Source organism: Lissotriton helveticus, chromosome 9 (genome assembly GCF_964261635.1).
Source record: "Lissotriton helveticus chromosome 9, aLisHel1.1, whole genome shotgun sequence".
NCBI lineage: Eukaryota > Metazoa > Chordata > Amphibia > Caudata > Salamandridae > Lissotriton > Lissotriton helveticus.
In genome coordinates this window covers 964979718-964999814 of record NC_136070.1, presented here as the reverse complement: position 1 = coordinate 964999814, position 20097 = coordinate 964979718, and the positions used below count along the sequence as shown (strand labels likewise).

Here is a 20097-nt window from a genome sequence, read left to right as displayed (position 1 = left end):
TTGTGAATACACTCGGGTACCAGACTGCATCCAGAGATTTTTCATCAATTCCCTCCTGCCAAGGTAAGTGGTGTCATGCGGATTTATGTATACTCCTTCTGGTGCTGGAAGTGACTCTAAATCCACATACACTCACCACCCCTGCACAATGAAATAATTTTTTTTCTGAACTCTGTCCACGCCGTCAGACGCAGAGCCAATGGATAATTCGATTTGATAGTTTGCACATTCCCAAATTGGTACCTTGTTAAGATGTTAGAAAGAGCCTATTGTTCTGTGACATGGAGGTGGAAGGGTCGGTGAGGAATCTGCAGTTAGATAGAGTATCCACCAGAATAAACATTATCAAAGCAGACCCCCCCTGATATAGTGGCATGGATTAGCAAATTTAGCGGCACAAAAATGGAAATTTAGCCGCACAAATATGGAAATTTAGCGGCAATTTGGCGGCATTTTATTTGGCGTTTTTTCCTACAATGAAAACACAGAGATCTTAGTTTTTTTAGTTATTTAACAACATGAAGCTATGCTAGCGGATATCCAATGACCGGCTGGTCTCTGGGGATGACATCTCTGTCCACGTCATCCCGCTGATACACGGGAACTGCTGTCCTGAAGCCAGTGCAGCATGGAGGGAGTTGTTCCCTCAAAAAATGTCGGCCACACAAAGTTCTCCAGTCTGTCATGCAGAGGGCTCCCCTTTGACGGCAACAGCACCAGTTGCACCTCCCTACAGCCATCACTGGTTCCAGCATGGGAATCTTGAGACACCTACCCTGAAATTGAATAGGATTTGATAGCTCGGTGAGATTCTTCTGGATATGCACACTTGTTCTACAGCACCATCAAAATAAGCACCGTACATAAACTGCACTACACCATCACTGCATAAAAATGATGAATCCAGCCATTCAATTATAATTATTTCCTAGTTAGAAACAATAAGGGCCCAAAAAGCTGTTCCAAATACACCTCCCTCAACAAATGGTGCCCACTACTACCAACATTCGTTTTCTCTCAATAAATGGTGCCTGGCTGTGCCACCATAGATGAGACACTTCCATAAAACCCAATAGCCGATTGAAAGTTACAGAAATATGCCCACTCCAGTTAAAGTAAGGGCACTAGGCATGCACTGATTTCGGCTATATAGAACATGGCTTACACCATAAATATGCACAACCCTCACACATGTCCACCCTAAGGTCCCAACATGGCCCTGGAACATCCACACTTACTCCTTGCCCTCCTCGTCAATGTCATCTACCTCGTACCTGCAGAAAAAAGAAAAGGTAGTAAAATATTTAAAGCACCATACAATCAGCACCACAGATGGAGAGCTTTTACCCCGTCCCCTTTCTGAATGCACCAGCTTTCAAGTAAGACAGCGGTCTCCAAGTTTAGTGTGATAGGATTAGCGTCTGGATGATGGCTCTGACTGAACCTGTGTGAAAACTGCAGAAGTGACATGTATGCAAGGTGCACTGATGCCAATCACCCCCTCACAAAAAAACGGTCTCACGTGAAACATCCTTCACAAACAGGAAATGAGTTTAATCTGAACTGAGTTACTGGTGGTGGGCACTTTTTGTAAAAATCGTGCCATTTTTACAAAAGTGCTGATTTCGTGGGCACTTTTGCAAAAATTGCGGCATTTTCACAAAAGTGCCGATTTCGCGGCAAATCGCGAAATCGCGAAATCCTGGAGGGTCTGTCAAAGGTAAATACCATGTTCTTCTGTTGACTAGTTCTAACTGCAGAGGGGAGCTGTGGCACTAAAATCTTCGCTGCGGGCACAGAGGGAGCAACGGGAGACCTCCGGCTCCGTTGCAGCACACCGCCATCGGGCAGCCGTGAGGGAAACGGCAGGACTTCAACCCCCAGCAGCCCCGGGGACACAGGCGCACACCTGACGCGCAGGCTGCGACAGGAGGCGGCTCAAAGCCTCTCGCGGCAGCGAGCACTGCGGGGAGCTGTGGCACTAAAATCTTCGCTGCGGGCACAGAGGGAGCAACGGGAGACCTCCGGCTCCGTTGCAGCACACCGCCATCGGGCAGCCGTGAGGGAAACGGCAGGACTTCAACCCCCAGCAGCCCCGGGGACACAGGCGCACACCTGACGCGCAGGCTGTGACAGGAGGCGGCTCAAAGCCTCTCGTGGCAGCGAGCACTGCGGGGAGCTGTGGCACTAAAATCTTCGCTGCGGGCACAGAGGGAGCAACGGGAGACCTCCGGCTCCGTTGCAGCACACCGCCATCGGGCAGCCGTGAGGGAAACGGCAGGACTTCAACCCCCAGCAGCCCCGGGGACACAGGCGCACACCTGACGCGCAGGCTGCGACAGGAGGCGGCTCAAAGCCTCTCGCGGCAGCGAGCACTGCGGGGAGCTGTGGCACTAAAATCTTCGCTGCGGGCACAGAGGGAGCAACGGGAGACCTCCGGCTCCGTTGCAGCACACCGCCATCGGGCAGCCGTGAGGGAAACGGCAGGACTTCAACCCCCAGCAACCCCGGGGACACAGGCGCACACCTGACGCGCAGGCTGCGACAGGAGGCGGCTCTAAGCCTCTCGCGCCCTCTCGCACCGCGAGTCGCGCGCGCGGGAGAAGCCCGGGACAAGGGCGGGGCCGTCTGTGGCCGTCCGGGGCCGACGAGGGACGGGACGGGCCTATCCCCTTACACCCAGGATCCAGGACACAAGAACAAGATGGGTAAGAGAAAGTTACCCTCCCCTGCTGCTGTTGGTGGGACTCCAAAGGTAAAAGCACCCAGGAACTCAAATAGTATCCTATCCTTTCTAACTACGGTGGTGGGGAAATTGACCACAGAAATCGCTAGGACCGAACGTAAATTGGGATTAGATCCATCGATGAACAACAAGGGGGGTATTACATCTATCCCTCTTGAACCAAGGATTGTTACTGGTCCACCAAATGAGACTGTCACTTCTCCTATCCCAGCCACCGTTCAGACTACTGGGGTGACTCCAATCCCTTCTGGTACCGTTGGAGTAAGCATTGTTGCACGCCCAAAATTAGCTAAGAGACAGTACAAGAAAAAGTACATATATAAACCCAAGGGAGGAAAGGGCACTATGGGTTCACTGGAAAGAGCAATTAGAGGCATGGTGGAAAAAGCTATTACAGAAAAGGTTGAACCCACGCTAACAAAAATCGCCTCAGACATTATTGACGTCTTACATCAGTGTGTTGATGGTATTCTAAGGAAATGCGAGCGCTTGAATGTATGCCTAAAAACCGTTGAACCTCCTATGTTTGTTTTTAAAGGGAATACGCCGGTGGCATCAGGACCCTCTTGTACTCAGCCAACTGGTGGTTCTAAAAGATCTAGAGAAGAATCCCCAGCAGCCAAGTGTGCGGCAACTACTTCTACCAGTGGCCTAGCCATCGTCCGGGCAGACGCACCCAGTATAGCAGGAGGGAACTTTTTGCCCGCTAAAAATAAGACCCCGGTACAACAGCAGTCACTTAATTTACCTGCCCCGGCAACCATTTCTCCTAGTGGCCTAGCCACCACCCGGGTAGACGCACCCAGTACAACAGGAGGGAACTCTCTGCCCTCTAAAAACAAGACCCCGGTATATCAGAAGTCACCCAACTTACCTGGCTCGGCACGTCAACTTATAATCAATTTGCCGCCTGAGGCTGTACCTTTTGTAGCCATTCTGGTTAATGTTCCTCCACTTAAGCCAGGAGAGTACGAACAATCGCCCCAACTGTTAGCAAGGGTAAAGTCGTGGTCCAATTCTATTTGCTCAGGTGACAATGATATTTCTAGTGCGATTCTTTCAGCCCGGCGGGTGGGTTGGATAGGGCGCACAACTAAATCAGCAGAGGGTGATTGTGTGATAATTAATTTTAATAATCCTGGGGAAGCGAGTAGACTATTATGGGACGCTTCACCTTTGGAAGGACTGGATGCTGGGCCCCGAGCGGTACCTTTGGGCTTTTTTTACCCCATCATCAAACCTCACTTAACCCTGAATAAGGGCCATGCCCAAGGAAAGGAACACGACCGGATAACCCCCTGGCCTACTCAATTAGTGTACTCTTCTCAGGAACCTGACTATAGCTGGACCGAGAGTAATAGGTCGAACAACTTTAAATCTGGTACATATACATCATCGGCCCTAAACAGACCTATACCTTTGCACAACAGATTCACGCCTCTGACTTGGGCTGCCGAGCAGAACTGACGCCCAACCCTTAATGTCCCACCACCTACTCTACCCTCAGTGGATAATTCCCTGCCAGGAAATCTTAGTAGAAGGCTTAAAATAGTAAGTTGGAACATAGCCGGGCTCCGCTCAAAGAGGGAGGATAGTGCATGGCTTAATTTCCTAAATCAATACGACATCATAGCCCTGCAAGAAACATGGGACTGCAATAGCAATTTTTGGGTCCCTTGGTACACATCCTATTTTGTCCCAGCCACCACATCTCACATTGGTAGGGACAAAGGGGGTCTCATGATCTTGATTACTGTACACCTGGCGGGAACTGTTAAACAAATAGCTACCTGTTCCCCCAACTTTCTATGTCTAGAGATCAGTTTAGCCAACGATCTCAAATTTATTCTTATTAACTTTTATAACTCCGTATTAGACGGAGATCCGATCGAGCACCTCAGCTCCTTAGAGCATTTTTTGATTAATCACACAGAACGTCAAACAACTTTTATGCACATCATAGTCATGGGGGACTTTAACACCCATCTCTGCGGGCTCTCTTGCCATATAGAAGATATAGATTGTCCCACATCAGCCCATTACCAACACTTTGAACACAGCTCAAAAGGTCATGCCCTAGAAAATCTTTTATCTACTGTTGATCTTTATGAACCCGGGTTTAATGATACCAGTGATCGTGTCATGACATATAGTGCAAGAAATTCTGAATCTATTATAGATTATATTTTTGTTTCCCCTGGTTTATTAAATTTGGTTCTTTTTTATAATGCAGCTGTGGCTGCGTTTAGTGATCACAATCCAGTCATCCTTGAACTCGCTAACTCTGTTGGTTTGATCAAGGAAGGAAACATTAAACCGCTAGTTTCGGCTGTGCGGTCCACGGACCAAGGTAGAAGGGTGAAGTGGACCAAAGTAGTCCCTGAAGACTTTTTTAACAATATAATATGTAAAGCCCGTAAAGAAATTGATATCTGCTTAGACAGTTCAAAACAGGGGGAGGAAGTGATCCCTGCTTACACTACTCTGTGTGCATTAGCTTCTAATGAACTCACTGCTAAAGCCAGAAAGAACGCTCAGCCACACAAGGGTTGGTTCGATAGAGCCTGCTCAAAAGCACACACTAGACTCCTGGCAGAACTTAAAAAATCACCAAGGGATAAGGGGGAAGTGTCCAGATTAAGAAAAGAATACAAAAGTATTACCCATGCACGTAAAGATGCCATTAAAAAGGACGCATGGTCGGCACTCATGGAAAAGGCAACACTAAGAGATAGTGCCAGTTTTTGGGCCATAATAAATAACCCCCTCTTTACCGGTGAGGTTAATGACAACTTGGAGGCCAACATTAGTGAGGAAGATTGGTTAGCTCACTTCAAAATCATCTATAGGAGTGATTATGTCTGTGAAATTCCCACTTTTTTCGCAACTAATTCACCCAAGTCGGCACTTTCCTTCTCCGTGGAAGAAGTTGAAAAGGCCATAACCAACACCGAAGGGAAAAAAGCTCCAGGCCCAGATGGCGTTCCAGCCGATATGTACAAAGCTAATACCCCTTTTTGGGCCAATATCTTGACCAATGTTTTCAATACTGCCACCACTTATAATCTGCCTGCTTCCTGGTCACAGGCAACCATTATTCCTATTTTCAAGAAAGGCCAACGGGGAGACCCAAGGTGTTATCGCCCCATCTCACTCATCGATTCCTCCTTTAAAATCTTGGGGAAAGTGATACTGGCACGAATCGATGAGTGGGCTGCCAGCAATAATATCCTATCTAATGCCCAATATGGGTTTAGAAGGGGAAGGGGGACTGAGGACCAGTGCCTTAATCTACACCTGATCCTAGGAAAGTACACCATGGCATCAAGTGGTTCTATTTACTTAGGGTTTATGGATCTGTCCACTGCCTTCGACCTGGTTAACAGGTCCAGGCTGTGGAAAATTCTTTTGGATCTGGGGATGGACCATTCTTTGGTACATTTTCTGGCTGAGGCGCACCGAGATCTGGAAGCCTCAATCAGGATGACACAGGGGGGAGTTTGCACCGCCGGTTTCAAGTCAACCAGAGGGGTGAGACAGGGTTGCATCCTTGCCCCACTGCTGTTTACATTGTACATAAACCATCTCGAATCCTTCTTGGATCTGGCGACATTAGACGTCCCGCGTTTTGGAGGCCTGTCCACCCTGGTCCTCCTCTACGCGGACGACGCCGTGCTTGTGGCACGAACACCTCTTGGACTACAAAGACTATTGACGGCTTTTGACGCCTTCATGACCTCCCTCGACCTAAAAATTAATACAGACAAATCACATGTCATGTCAGTGGGTGGGAGGAAGAACAAAAAGCTGAAGTCCTTTTTTTGCGCAAACACACCTATTTCCAGCGTAAAAACTTTTACCTATCTAGGGGTGGTTTACGACGAAAATGGCACATGGGGACCCCAAACATCGGTAAAAGTTAATGCCATGAAAAGATCTGCGGCTGCTATCGCAGGTTTTGCAAAACGACTGGGCGGCAAACCTACAGAAGCCATGCTAGCAATTTACAGAGCCAAAACAATTGCTATAGCAAGGTACGGGGCTTCTATATGGGGCTACACCAACAACGTAGTAGCGATTCAGGTAGAGGAAAATAAAATCCTACGTATGCTTCTTGGTCTACCACAATCCACGGCTACTTTTTCTGTCCACACGGAACTAGGCCAGGGGTACATAAGTGACATCATTAAACAATCCCCAATATCGATGTGGCTTAAAACTTGGTTGAACCCTGACCTAACCCTGAATCATACAATCTTAAGGGACTGCCTACGCATGGACAAGATGAAAAATATTCCGTGGTTAGCATACATTAATAATACCCTAAGCTCCCTGGGCCGCCCTGATTTATTTTCTAAACCTGAATGCATTGTTAAAGCCGACTTGGAATGGCTAAAAACGACTTTTATTAAACACAGAGAATTAGAGCGGGATAGCAGTGAACTTGTGAAACAAACAGTGAGGGAGCACTATATCTCCAAGACTACCATTGCTATTGAACCTTACTTAAAAGTTGTGTCAATCCCGTTTCACCGCTGGTTACTTACTAAATTAAGATTTTACCAGATTCACCTCCTGTTAAATGACTCTAAGGTGTGGGCTAAGCCCGAGGATTTGCCTGTATGTAATTGCGATGGTTATTCTTTGCAGGACACTCTACATTTCATGTTTTTTTGTAATCTTCATGCCTTGCCTAGGAAAAAATATATTATCCCACTACTTAAAAACAAGGGGTTTGTTCAAGCGAAACCAGCTCTTCTTCACCTTAAGCAGTTAGATTCCCCGCTAATAATGTTTGGTGTTGCAAATTTTCTGGTGGCTGCTTATCGTTTCAAAAAATGTACCACGAATAGACAACATAACACCACTAGTGACAATTTATGAAATTACTGAAAAACTGTCTTTTTTTTAAAATTATGTAAATATTTTAAACTGCTCAATTTTAAACAGTATCATCAATTTATTGCAATTGTATTCCCCTGATTATGTTACTGTGTCTGTGTGCTTTTTATGATTTTTTATTAATCGAAATAAAGCTGACTTGACTGACTGACAACTGCAGATTTCTCACCTTGTGATTAGATACCAAAGTAATATCACCCAAGGTGGTGGATCCATGGAAAAACTCAGACTAGAAACTCTGAGAGGATCAAAAAGGAAAAGTGTCTCTCCCCGACGAACCTGAATATCAAGGCAGAAGTGTTTGGTAAATGGGTGAAATTGCGCCTACTTTGCAGCATGATAGATTTCTAAAATGGGCATTTTACATGCCAATGTGTGGTGGTGGTGGCTTTGGTCCTGGTAGCATGCCTTCTGGAGACCTCTGGGAGCAGTCTCTAGATGAACATATACCAGACGTTGATGCGGAGAACTATCCACCTTGCAATTGTTGTCTTCTACAAGTCTTACCCTTCTTTGTGCCCTTGAACCTCAATGCAAAAGTTCAAAGCTCTTTTGTGGTTGAAACAATGGAGCCTTTCTTCCTCTTTCAAGGGATAGCGTGGCCCAAACAATGGAACCAGAAAGGGTAAAATTGCTGTAACTACACTATAAAAGGAACCATCTGTATCTTATTCTCCACACCCTAGTCTGGTTCACTGCAAAGGACCCCAGGAATGCTTTGGAGAAGCACTGCAATTCACATTGCTGTCTTACAGGTTCTCCTAAATCTTCCATCTTATGTACCACTCACTCACAGGCAACCCAAAATAGATTCCAAGGAAGCACCAGTCAAGCACAGCAGACATGCGTCATGCTTATCCCGCTACACATACATGGGGTAAAAATACACATGGAAAATATGTTCCCCTGGATAGAGAAAAGGAAATAGTTACTGGGGTCTCACAGACACTTTAAACAGGAGAGGCCATCAATCATCGCCCAGTGCAGAGTCTAGGTCAAAAGGCCTGCCCTGCAGATAACTCTTTCACTGCTACCACTGTCAGTCCTCCACAGCCTAGTGAGCTGACGATAGTCACTCAGAAAAATGGGGCTGCATGTGGTGTGCCCACCCAGGCTGCAGAGCCCAACAGTGGTTTGCACACTATGGGCCTCATTACGATGTCGGGCGGAAAGCCTCCTCCTGACAGTCGGATTCCCATAGACCATGTCGGAACCCTTCCGACCTATTCGGTCGGGTTACAATCCTCCCAACCAATTATGATGTTGATGGTCAGATTGTAACCCGCATGGTCTTTCTGTATTAGTTCTGACTTGCTCTCGGAAAATTTGTGTCGGTCAGAACCGCATCGTACAGCTCTACGAACTGTGTTTCCGACCAAGTGATTACGATGCCGGTTACCTACAGCCTTTCCGAGTCATCCTGTCGAAAAGGCTGTCGGAAAATTACTTTTGAGGCCTCTGGCAGGCCCCCCTTCATCCTGCGGCCTCCGGTTCGGGGCCTAGGAGGTACCTGAGTGACCTCCCTATCAATCCCTGCACGGTGTTGCAGAGACAATGGGGTGCCTGCGACAGGGTGCAGGGTTCTACACAGACATCCCAGTTCCCCATAGGAGCATGTGTTGTTGAGCAGAACACAGGTTCTTATAGAAGTCAATGGGAATCCATTTGGTCGCATCGTAATCGGTCGCGCAGGACTGCTGATCACTAGTTGGTCGGTTCTAATTCTCAGACGGAGTCAGGCAGAAAGTTTCCACCAACAACGCAATGAGGGCCTTAGTTGCAGTGGGCTCTTACAAGCATGCATAATTGGGTCAGGTGGTGAGACAGAATATCGAGTTAAAAATTTCGACTGACCATAATATTGAGTGAAAAATATTGTGGAATGGAAATATTGATTGCAAGAATATCGTTGTCAAAAATATCGATTTTCAGGTAATTAATATTGATTTTTAAAATATAGAAGCCATTAGTATTGTTTGTAAAAATATAGTTGTTTAAAATATCTTTTTTCATTATTGTTATTTTTTTGTATTTTTTTTAATGTATATGACATAATTGTCTTGGGTAATAACTGTTTATGTTTCTTACTATATTAGTAACATTTTTAGTAGTCATGAAATTTAATTTAATTTAATTTTGTGTTTTTTTCAGTTGTGTAGCAGGTTGTGGGTTTATAGGTGTATAGGGTGGTAAGTAATTTAACTAAAATAAATTAAGTATTTTTTTTATGAATATTATCCACTTAATTGATATTTAATGTTGTTAATTGTGTTTTATGTAAATGTTTTTTGCAGGCTGTGGCATTTATAGGGGTAAAGAGTGGAACGTAATTTATTTTTAAATACTTAATAGTAAGTTGTAAACTAATATTAATTGATAATTAATTATGTAAATTGTGTAATTAATTTGTGTTAGGTGTTGGTTGTGGGGTTTACAGGGGTAAAGGGTGGAAAGTAATGTATTTTTTATTAATTCATAAATAATTGTGCATTAATAATAATTAATTCGTTGATAATTATACTAGTTTTTAATGTATGCGTATCTGAATTGGTGGCACTAATTAGGTCGTTTGGGATGGCACTAAGATCCTATGCGGACGATACTCAAATTGTCCTGTCTATCTGTAAAAATACCTTACCGCCAGTAAATAGATTTAGGGATTGTATGATAGCAGACGACCTATGGATGAGCGCGCACTGCCTCAAGCTGAACTTGGGAAAAATCCTGTTTGACAACTACTCCCCTAGCTGGTCTCAGATTTGGTGGCCGGATGACCTGGGAACAGTACCTATCCCGGTCCCTAAAACGAAAAATTTGGGAGTGGTGATAGATGAGAAACTGAACTTCGAAGCTCAAGTCAATGCAGTTTCCTGGGTTGATCGGATTACGTATTTCGGATAAGGCGAAGGCTCTGTGGATGATTACAGGACGATTTATCACGATCGGTCTACTGGCCATCAGTGCCTGCATCCTGGCCCCAGTGATTTACAGAATTGTTTAGCCGGAGGACATTAGAAACCAATACAGATTACCCGGATCGTCAATAAATTCCTTTCTAATTCGTGGCAAAGCTGGCACACAACCAGATGTAATCCGTTTCACCCACATCTTTATTAACTCCAGACGTTGGAAAGTCGGATTAGAAGACTTAGTCCAGGATTTGCATCATTTTAAGATACATTGATACTGGGAAAGGAGCCCCACGGAATTTCTCCTTTGAAGACTTACTTGGAAGCATCTTCTTCCAATCTAAAAGCCCTGAAGAAGTCCCTTCGGGACGAAACGCATCGGCTGTATGGTGTTAAAGATTGAAAATAAAGAACTTTGAAAAACAAGAAAAACATCATCTTTTCGCGACTCATTATATTAATAATATTACTGTTTGAAGAACTTTGTGGTGCACCTTTTTTCAATGCAGTTTCCTCATCCAGTTTCTATCTACTCAAAGCGATTAAGAAAATGTTACCTTTGATCCCAGCAGAAAGCAGGAAAACGGTAGTCACATCTCTAGTCCTTACCAAACTGGATTTTGTAACGGGCTATATCTCGTAATACCCGAGAAGCAGTTACACAAGCTTCAGATGATTCAGAACGCACAGCAAGGCTCCTCCTGGGGATCCCCATATTTCAATCAGTGAGAGAGCACCTTCAGAGTTTGCACTGGCTACCAGTCAAGAGTCGTTTTAAGTTTCAAGGCCTTGTGTATCACATTTAAGGCACTACACAGTACAGGTCCTCAGTTCCTGAGGCAGTCAATGCACTGGTACTCTCCAAACAGATGCCTTCGGTCAGAAGGGGCTAAACTGATACTCTTGCAGAGATTTTTTAAGTCTAATTGGGGCGGCAGCAGCTTCACAGTGGATGCCACAAAGCTCTGGAACACCCTGCCCATTACCATCAGAAGTCTCCCCTCTCAGACATCTTTCAGGATGGCCATTAAGACCTGGCTGTTCTAAGAACAGTGCTCCAGCTCGCTTCTAGTCTGTAAGCGCCAAGATGCCGTTGGTATTCGTGCGCTGCATAAATTCATAATATAACATAATATAATATAATTGTTTAATTAAATGTTTTTGGGGTTGTGGGGTTTATAGATGTAAAGGGAGGGGAATACATTATTTTCTTTGTTAATTACTTGTTAAATACTACTTTTAGATGCGGGTTTTGTAGGGGTATGGATGGAAAGTAAATTCATTTTACATTTTTAATATTAAATATATTTGTATTTTATATTCAACATATATTTTAATGTATTTACTTTTAGATATTATTTCCAATTTGTTTACGGTATTTTATTTGTTTTTAATGTTGCACTGACTGGAGTGGGAATAGTACATTTTGCCCCTCCGCAATCCAACACTTTCCCTACTTGCACTGACTGGAGTAGGAATATTAATTATTGTTTGTTAATTATAAATTTATTGTTGTGTTAATTGTACTGGGAATAGTAAATTGTAGTATTTTGCAAAGTTATATTTTAATAAATTCTATATTGATTGTACTTAGTAAATCCTATTTTTGTGTGATGTAAACAATTTTGTTACAGTTGTGTTGTGTTAGGTAGGAGTACTAATTTTTATTTAGTATAAAAATGTTTTTTTAATGTAGTGGGAAATGTATATGTATTTATTTTAATTATTTATTTTATGTTGTAATTTATATAATTATATGTTAGATTTATTATAACAATATTCTTTTTAAAATGTCAATATTTGTTGTTTGTAAATTATTTGTAAAAATATGTGTTGTTTACTTCTTATTTTAAATTAAATTGGTTTCCTTTCTTAATATTTTATGTTTTGGGTATATTTAAATATGTATACATATATTTTTGATAGTATGATATCATTTACAGTGTTTTAAGTTATATTATTTTTTTAAATATTAGTTCATTTATATTTTTTGTATATATGTGTGTTCATTTATATATATATATATATATATATATATATATATATATATATATATAAATGCGTCCACATTTTTAAAAGAATGTTTATTGTTATAGTTGTTAAAATATACATTTAAATATATTTAATTTTTATAAATTAATGTTAATATTTAATATATGTTTATTTTGAATTTTTTAATTATATATATATTCACTGAAAAAAACATAGGTTATAGACCATATATAGTTAGGAATTAGCATTTAAAAAAACCTTATTTTACTCACACAAAACCAATGAAATTCCATATATAGTTAGTTGTACTAACTATATATCACGCACCCGCAATCCACTGCTGATGATGTCACATATTACATCATTCATGACATGGTCAGTGACATCACTGATGACATCACTGATGACATCTCAAATGACATCACTGATGACATCACTGATGACATCTCAAATGACATCACTGATGACATCACTGATGACATCTCAAATGACATCACTGATGACATCACTGATGACATCTCATTTGACATTACTGATCACATCACTGATGACATCATTCATGTGATAATACGATGAACCTCTTCAGACTCTAATATAACCTTAGATACACTCAGTGTAAACAGACACTCACAGACTGTCACTCATCCATGGAGTTACTTACACACCTAGTCAGTCATGCAAAGAATCAATCACACCTCCATTTTCACAACTATACAGTTATACACACCTTACTTATTCAAACATATACTAAAACATATTTACTCACTTATACAATCCTGGATACAAGAGCACAATGATCCATACAGCCACTCACACATTCACTGGCTCTTATGCACAGTTATTTATATATGTCAACTCTCACATGTACTGTATTTTACATATGTACTTACTTTGACATGTAGCACTGAGATATCCATTCACTCACCAATACAGTCATGCACACAGTCAACCGCCCATACAGCTGTTTCCACATGCACTTTTGAACCCATACATCTATGCACAGAGTCATACACCTCCCAGCCACCCACACACACACTCAGTCTCCCATACAAATGCTTGGGCAACCAATCAATAACCCATATAGTTACTCATATAGCTACTGATCAACACATGCAGCAGTTTACAGAACAACAGACATAATGATGCACAAATTAAGACAGTTTAGTCACTAACCCATGCACTCAGTGAGACACATTTAATCACTCACTCATACAGTCAGTCATGCACCTACTAAATCCTTCATCCAGACACTTATACATCCACTCATTCTTAAATATGTAAGACATATTTTAACTTTACAGAAAAATACAGTCACTGGATGATGTCATCAGTGATGTCATCAGTGATGTCATTTGAGATGTCATCAGTGATGTCATCAGTGATGTCATTTGAGATGTCATCAGTGATGTCATCAGTGATGTCACTGACCATGTCATGAATGATGTAATATGTGACATCATCAGCAGTGGATTGCGGGTGCGTGATATATAGTTAGTACAACTAACTATATATGGAATTTCATTGGTTTTGTGTGAGTAAAATAAGGTTTTTTAAATGCTAATTCCTAACTATATATGGTCTATAACCTATGGTTTTTTCAGTGAATTTTCAAGGTTTTGTAAATGCTAATTCCTAACTATATATGGTTTATAACCTATGGTTTTTTCAGTGAATTTCAATGGTTTTTTAATAGCAAATATCTATAGCTGTAAAATGTATTCTTATTTAAATCCAAAAATATATTTTATATGTTTATTAATAATTTTTTTTAAATATTTTTTTTGTTTCGCTCCCGGTCCGCGAACCGGGAAGCTTCCCGTTAGCTCAATTTGATGCCGCGACCCGGTCCGCGAACCGGTAAAAAATCAACTTAGTGACGGTATCGCGTTGCCGCGTAATGCGTCTTATGACGTACTGCGTTAGCGCACCCGGAAGTGCCCCGGGGCGCGGACCGAGGCGCGAAACGCAGCTCCCCGGAAGCGATCCGCGGCGCGTCGCGAAAGCGCGACGTATCGCGTTGCCGCGTAATGCGTCTTGTGACGTACCGCGTTAGCGCACCCGGAAGTGTCCCGGGGCGCGGACCGAGGCGCGAAGCTTAGCGACCCGGAAGCTAACCGGGGCGCGTTCCGCAGCGCGTAACATGAGCGTGAGAGGTCATGTGACTTGTTAATAAAACTTTTCATTGGTTCATTTCACTTTTGGTTTCATAATGATGTAAGGCTAGGTCAGGTAACCTAAAAATAACACTTTTCATTGGTTGAGAATTATTGTTTTTCCCAAATGATGAAAACCCCTCCTTCTTTCCTCACTCTGACTTTCATCATTGTGAGAGGAAGACCTATTTTGCTTGTTGGAAAATGGCTTCATTGGTAGCTTCAGCTGGTGGACCCCCACCACCACCACCACCTCCTCATGGGAAGAGAGGACCACCTCCCCAGGTCCTGACCAACACTGAGGAGGAAGAGGAAGAAATGGATGAGGAGGGAGAAGAACCACAGTTCTTAGAAGAGGTGCCCCGTGTTTCCAGAAAGAAAGCCAGTTTCATCTGGCAGTTTTATTCGATCCCTCGTGGCCAAAAAAAAGTCAATGCGAGGTATGTCACCTGCCGCATATGCAAAGAACAATTGTCCAGAGGGACGGACAAGAAATATAGCTACGGAAATCACACAATGCACAGGCACATGACAAGGAAGCATCCGCTCAATTACAGCCGGGCGGAAATAAGGGATATGCAGGACAATCCAAGACCAACTCCTGTGGCCAGACCAAGATTACCAATTGCATTAACATCAGAAGAGGCACGGGAAACTGTGCCAAATATTCAAGAAAATTTTGGGCACATGATTCACTCTTGTATGCACTGTCGTGCATTGTTAGCTTGTGGCAACATGAGCATCAATGCTATAAACCTGGCGTATGAACACCATGATTGCCCTAACCGCCCCCAGTAATTTTTTTTTTGCTCCTGTTGAGCCCTTTTCAACGCCTGTTTTTTGTTGTTTCCCCCCCCCAAAAAAACCCAAAAAAAATATAAAATCGTTCAAAAAATACAAAAAAAACAAAAAATGTTCAAAAAATAAAAAAAAATATAAAACAACAAAAATATTTTAAAAAAAGTTCTTTTCAGAACTACCTTCCCTTTCAAAAAAAATTGCTAGAATGTTTAGCACTCTGGCAAGCTCTATTTCTTTTGGTTCGCTCCCGGGTTAGCTTCCCGGTACGCGGACCGGGAGCTAACCCAAAAAAAAAAAAAAAGAGTAAGTATAAGGAAAGTAAACAGAGTGATGTTAAAAGAAAGACAGCTATAGGGAGTAAAGAAGAGATACTGTTTAATAGATCTATTTACCGAAGAAAAGACGGAAGAGGGTATAATTGTGAAAAACAAAATAGATAACGAAGTGAAAGAAAAAAAAAGAGAGTATAACATTAACAAAGAAGAGTTTCTTGGAGAATGTGAGTGAATGTTCAAAATAAGATTAAAACATGAGGAATAACAGAGAGAAAAAATAGAAAACAGAAAACAAAAAATAACAGAAAAAGATTAATTGAAACAGCAAAGAAATGTAAGTAACATAGAGCCATATCATCAACATAGGCAATAAAAGTTTTGCAGCTTTTATTGGCAGAAATGTGTCGCTAAAGCTGCTTTTAGCGGCAGAAAACTGCCGCTAAAACCACTTTTGCACCAGTTTTCTGCCAATAAAAAGAGCAATAATTTTATTGGCTGTATTCATAATATGCCCCTTAGTGTGCTTCAACTACACAGAGAAAGCATTATGAACAAGTAGTGATAGAGTGATCAGTCAAAGACACTAAGAGTAATAGAGACGGAGTGAGTGAACAAGAGTGAGGAACTATGAGAAGAGAGGGACTGAGAAAAAGAGTGGAAGGAGTTGAGTAAGTAGGTAATAGAGAAAGGAATGAGGGAAGTAGCAAAGGCAGGAAACTGAGGGTTAAAGAAATGAAGCAGTGGAACTAATAGTAGGTGAATGTGATAGAAATGTAACGAAAAGAGTACAAAGCATTTACCTTATAATTGTCGTTAAATTACTCACTTTTTGTTTTTATACTTTCAATCTGTGAAAGAGAGAACAAACATTTCAAAAATATTAAAACATGTATTTAAAAATTACAAAAGACAAGGGAAAAGATTGAAGGACAAACAGTTTTTCAACAACTTTGACACTTACAGAAGCTTCTGCTTCTCCAGGCCCCCTACACAGTCCTAAAGATATACATTTTAAACTAACAGTATCTTGATGCAGATGAAGTGAGGCCTATCTTAAAACATGGTGCATCTTTTGCATTGCTGTTGTCTCAGAAAAGTGTCGCAAGACACTAAAATTTTAAATAATTGCTTCAGGATGCCAATAAGATGTGTCCTATCCAGAGGTTTGTTTGAGGTGAGGCCTACTCAGGGTTGCAGATGAAATTTCGAGTTGTTGAAGAGAATAGAGGACATAATACATGTAAAGGTCTACCAATGAAGTGAGTCATGTCCACTGCACTCTTGAACAAAGTCCAAGCCTCCTATGTTTCCCTGGACAGACCTAAACTTGATCTGCACAATGTGATTCGTAATGATAGGAAACACAGGTGATGTAATTGAAATACGTGCAATTTATTTTGCTCATTTCACAATCACATCACTTGTGTTTCCTTTGCTTAGGTATCTCATTGTGCAGATGTAGTCTAGCATATGAAAGAATACGCAGAAGTGCAGCACTGCATGCAACAACTTTGACACTTACAGAAGCCTCACCTTCTCCATGCCTCCTACACAGTTCTACATATACATCATAAATGCAAACAGTACAGAATTAATTATACATGTTAAATGGTTTATTTTTGCTGTTCTCAGAATGTATCAAAATTCACTAAAAACAGTGACTTGAAGGTATTCATCATATAACAGCGGGGAAAAAAAACACAATCAAAATGATTGTGTTTAAAAAACCCATACAACATAAGAAATCAGAATTCAGAACTCCTTAAAGTTAACTTACTTTCCATGACGTCAAAGGATATCCTATGAACAGCTTACACTCTTTTGTGCTGTTATTACTTTCAGCCCGCCACTTTCTGAAAGAAAATCTCCATCGTTTTTAAAAACATGTTACATGCAATAAATGACTTCTTGCTCTCTACCACAAGTTTCCACAAGGCCAAATCTTGTCAGACCCATTTATAACTCTTGGATTTTTTGTAAGCCAATCCCGTCATTTGGCATTTCCGCAACTTTCAGAATTAAAATGTTGAAGATCATTTTCACAATCCTGGAATAGTAATATCTTCCCCTTCTTGCTCAGTCATGTTCTACATTTCCTATGACACTGATACTGCTTACTATGAAGCAGACTTACACTAACTCTATGACTACTACAATTATTTAATTCTCTACATCACTTTCAATCACAAAGCAATGTAAAACAGTAGACAGCGTTGCAGACTTACATTCCCTCTACTCTATGTTTTGATTGGCTGCTTCAATTAGCTTATAAAAAGAAATCGTTTTTCTGAACTCATTCAAAGTGCACTTATTTCTCAATCACGTCCAGTCTTATGGTTAGAAGTTATGTCTCTGAACTACACTTATCCTCAAGGCCAAATTGTGTAGGAGCCATTAGAACTTCTTGAAATTCCACAGAGCACATCCCGAGATTATTTCCCTAAAATTTTGGTTTTAAAAACACCAGGTAAGAGTTTTTAAGGTCATACGGCAATTTTTTTTTGAAAATTAAAACAGAATCGTTGCAGAATGACCAGCCATTTCTAGACTTTAAATAAGCTGTGTAATGTCCTGATGTTATTGAAGGGCCGTCATGATATATAATTGCTGCAGTTACAAAAGTCCTTCCTGATATTGACAACTGCGAAGCTAGAACATTTTTAATTAAAGTTGTCAATTTTGTTCCATCAGGCCTACATCGTTGGAACATTAAAATGACATACTGGCCATATGTTCGTATAAATAATGTGGACATCATTTCAGATTTACATTGGCTACACTCCATGTTGTGATCAGCTGCTTTTACTAGCTTATTAAAGGAGACTGATTTACTGTCTGGCAAAGTTAAATATATAAATCTTTCTGAGTCTACACTAGTAGTACTTGATACCATACAGTTCTCGCAGTCATGCTGCCATTGATAAGAAAGCCCAAACAGCTGATCTACATCTACACCTTCAGCATGCAATACATCAAGCATATACATTAAAAACTCCTGACAATCTTGCTGAATATTTTGAGAGAATTGTGTTTGGCCTGAACATCTGTCTAACAGATTTCGAATTTCAGACACACTTTCTATGTTTCTTCTATCAGTGCTACATTTCTCTAACACAGAATTTAACAAACTGCAAAATCTTTGATCAGAATTGACCACAATCTCTTCTTTTACATTTTCTAGAGAAAACAAAACATTAACCACTACATTAGCATAGCAGTTGACACCAGAACTGTTTTCAAATTGAAAACCAACAACATCTTCAACAGAATCCTTTTTGTTTCTGCTTGTAATTTTAGGTTCATCGACTTTTCGTCTTTTTGCTACAACCTCCCCAGTATTGGTCACATTTCTTCGTTTCCGGCCTACCACACGTTTCTCAAACAAAGGATACTGAGGCAAATGTGGCGCATACTCTCTTCTTAACCTATTGTATTCCTTAACACAATCTAGATCCGCACAAATGTTTGTGACATCACACTCAATCAAGTACAATCCCGATAAAGTTCTAACTCGTGACAATGCCACATATGCCATACCCTCCTTGAACACAGAACTGCCAATATTCACCAATGCACTGTCTACACTTAAACCTTGCGATTTATGGATTGTCACCGCATATGCCAAGCAAACAGGAAACTGCTTACGGCGAACATATAAGTCTTTTACAAGCAAAAATCTAGCAGAGCAACGACCAATTAGCTGTACTTCCTCAATGCCATCAAATTTAATTTTTAAAAATTCAATTCCATCTCTATTTCTGTATTTTACAAAATCAACAACATTACCCATTGATCCATTTACCAGACCTCTTTCAACATGTAAATTCCTTCTTAAAATTATACGGCAGTTCAAGCACACATTCAGAGTCTTTTCAAAACCTGCAGTTTTAGATATACTCTTCTCTAATGAATCCAATTTTGTTTTCAGATTCTCAGACAAAATAATTGTTGATCCCATATGCTCTACTCTGTCAATAGCTTCCAGTTTCACAATCTCTTGCTTTTCTAAATGCAACATTTTGTTGTTGAATTTGGCACATTCTGCAAGAGTTGGCATCAAACATATTCCAGATTTCTTCTCAGTAATTTTCTGAAAAATATTCTCAGGCACAACATCTTGTTCTGGATATAAATTTGACAGTAATCGTGCATGTAAAGCTTCTTTCCCATGCTCGGTCACTTTTCTAATTCTAACATCTTGTAGAATAGTCTTGTAAACTTCATCCTTCGCCTGACGCATATTTTCATGCAGTTCAGCATAATTGAAGTTTAACCATATATTGACGTTGCCAATGCTGCCTAGGCACTTCCTGGTATCT

The 20097-nt window shown here is 41.2% G+C and overlaps 1 long non-coding RNA gene across 1 annotated transcript in view; it reads right to left on the bottom strand.

Annotated features, from left to right (window-relative positions):
• Positions 1 to 529: 529 nt before the first annotated feature.
• Positions 530 to 20097, bottom strand: part of LOC144783092 (uncharacterized) — a 37088-nt gene continuing 17520 nt past the window's right edge. Inside the window, exons 2-3 of the long non-coding RNA XR_013601399.1 lie at positions 1239 to 1274; positions 530 to 776 (exon numbers count right to left, since the gene is read on the bottom strand). This is a non-coding gene — a long non-coding RNA (uncharacterized LOC144783092). The remainder of the gene's footprint in view (positions 777 to 1238; positions 1275 to 20097) is intronic.